Consider the following 3,005-nt stretch of genomic DNA (forward strand, 5'->3'; position numbering starts at 1 on the left):
ATCTTGCTGCCCTGTTTAGGACCAGCTGAAGTTTTGGGGCCATTTTCAAAGGCAGCCCCCCATACAGCACATTGGATTACTGGAACAAGAATTTACCAGGGCGTGGATAACTGTAGCCAGGCTATCTCTGTCCAGATAGGGTTGTCATTGGTATATCAGCCTAAGTTGATAAAAGGACATGGTATCACATAGTTCTTAACCCTCCTTTTGATATACTCTATTGCCTACAGTTATGTGGAAGAAGTTAATGGGGGAAGGGGAAAAAGAGGTTTGTGGGAGCTAATTAAAACCTTTGCTGTTCTGAAGCCACTGATCTTCTACAGAAGGCAAACTTTTCTAGTTTGGAGCAGTGAACTCAGATGCTGTGTGAAATACCAGTATTTTACAGGGAGCTATTCCTACCCTTCCCCCTCCTTCAAACTTTCATTGCAAGGAAGCTTCCTGCTGTGAGAATGTAAGAGTAGAAAGGCAGATAGAGAGATAAAAAAACAATGAGCAGATAGTAGAAGGAAAGGTGGCAGTGTCTCCTGTACTTTAAAAGGCTCTTGCTATTATGCTGCACTCCCTATGAGTATGCTAAGGGAGTGAGTCTTAAGGCTCCCAGTCACTACAAGTCTGCTGAGGTCAGAGAGATGAAGGAGTCTGGTATTAAGGCAGATGATGTCATTGGACCAGCTCGAAAGATTTGGGGTGCATGCCCTGGTGTGCTGGCTAACAACAACACTCATGCATCTTATTCTTCCAGACTTGCACCAAAAAGCCAGTTTGTTTGCAAGCTGTCATCTTCTCTGTCCTCGAAAACCCTGCTCTCTAATCTCAGGGAGCAGTATCGTGTGTGACTTGCCTGTGTTTACTCAGTGGGGAAGGAAAGGCCCTCTGCATGTGCTCAACACCCTCTCTCCTTGATGATGGCTTTTGCCGATGACAAAGTTGAACTCAGGTGCTGCAGATGGTTTCCCGACTCAAATCTTCTGTGTGGGGCTGTCCTTGGAGACTGTCTGAAACATTCTCAGAAGAGAATGTAAAGTTTGCCTCTTGAGAGGGGTGGGTTGTGGAGAGCATATTCCTCCAGCACTTAAGCATTGGTACTGGCTCTCCTGTCACAATTCAAAGGCCAGCTTCGACCTATAAAGCCTCTAACAGCTCCGCATATCTCGGCGACTGCCTTTTCTCATTTGTTCAGACATGACCTTTAAATGTCAGCCAAGAGCGTCTTGATTGTAGTATCTGTGCACCAAGTTCAAGTAGCAAGGGCATACAGAGAGGAGCTGTCTGTGTCAGTTGTGGAGCCTTCTTCTCTTAGAAAGCAATGGAAGACTTGAGCCTAAATACCTTTTCTATTTGAGCTGGATTTTAACAGATGACGAGAGAGAGATAATTTAAACTTATTTAATTGAAATAATATTTTGTTTTTCTCAAACTGCTGTTACCCTATGCTGTTGCGTCAGGGGTGGGTGGAATATAATTTGAAAGCAAGCAAGCTCCAGTTGCAGATATTTGTGCTGCTTCCCATGGCAAAGTATATTTGCAATGACAAAAGGAGCCCAAGAGGAGGGATGTAAAACACACACATCTTGCTGATGCTTGATCAGTGGAACAGGCGATGTGAAGTACTTTCAGAAATACCGGATGCTCAAGTCAGGAACGGAATTAATTTTATTATTCTTTATATAAGCACCATCAGTGTTTTACACAGTACATGGTGTTTTACACAGTACAAGATGTCAGATCCATACTCTGGACTCTTTTCTGTTCAAACCAGGGCATGGTTAAGAAGAGGCAGACTTCCCTCCAGTAAGAGAAAGCTGGCAGGGAACTAGCATCCGGGGGTGTAGGGCTTAAGTTATTTCCTGGTGTTTGCGTGTGAAATCTCATTGTGACCTCAGTACCGTGATTCAACAGCTCCAAGTTGCAAAACTCACAGTAATAAAATGATGTGGTCTGACCAATGAAAACAGGGTGGCTCAGGGATACAGGAAGCATGGGAAAGTCCTGATTTCCGTGTTATTGTTAATTAACGGTACACTTCTGTGCTGGCTGTGTTCCATCTCAATGTTTGTGTTTTTTAGCTTCCTGCTTTCAGGTTTTTTTAAATTATTGCTTGTTTTTATATTTACTGTGGTTAGTCACTTTGAGGCTTTAGTAATAAGCCAGGCTATAAATAGAGAAAATGAATGAAAAATTAACATGACATTACACACACACACGGTATGGTCATACCTTTATTTGGACTAACCAAAATTTCACAAAGTTGTGAGCAAGCTTTTGAGTTCTCCAGAACTCTTAATCAAGCTGGATGTTAAACAAAACAGGGCAGGACAGGGAACAGAAAAAAGGTTGGGCTGAATATCCCAGACTCTGCAATTTGTAAGAGTTTTAATATAGAATATAGACTGATAAATTACTAGTCAGCTGGAGCCAGAACTGAGTCAATATTTAAAAAAATGGGGGAGCAGCCATTATTGCTTATTATCCCAGTAGCCTTGGGTGCATTCTGTCCGCACCTAGTAAGGCTAATCTAATTACATCTGCACTCCTCCTGTTTTCAATTTTAAGACACTGCTACAAATGAAAGACTTGGAGGTAACAACATCATACCTAGCTTTACCTCCCTCTTTTGTTTAACATCCACTTTGATGTAACATTCTGGAGAACTCAAAGGCTTGCTCATGACATTGTGACATTTTGATTAGTACCAATAAATCTATTTCCATTCTGTGCTTTGGGGATTTTTTTTTTCTAATGAACCAACATTTTTATATGAAATTATGTAGACATCACACACCATATACATTCCCTCCCCTTTCCCATCCTCTCCAAATCTGTAAAAACCGCCAAGAAACTCACTCTGCAGACCACTTTGAAAATCTGATGCAGTATCTCATCAGCAAGAAAGAGACATTAATAGCCTAATGGCAGGAGCTGGTAGGAAAAAAATGGTCAAATGTTTTCTTTCATTGGATATAGTACTATTAATTAATGTGTCCAACTTTTCACATACACAG

This window comes from Heloderma suspectum, chromosome 2 (assembly GCF_057233095.1).
Source record: "Heloderma suspectum isolate Gila_16-S chromosome 2, 16-S_ref, whole genome shotgun sequence".
Classification (NCBI taxonomy): domain Eukaryota; kingdom Metazoa; phylum Chordata; class Lepidosauria; order Squamata; family Helodermatidae; genus Heloderma; species Heloderma suspectum.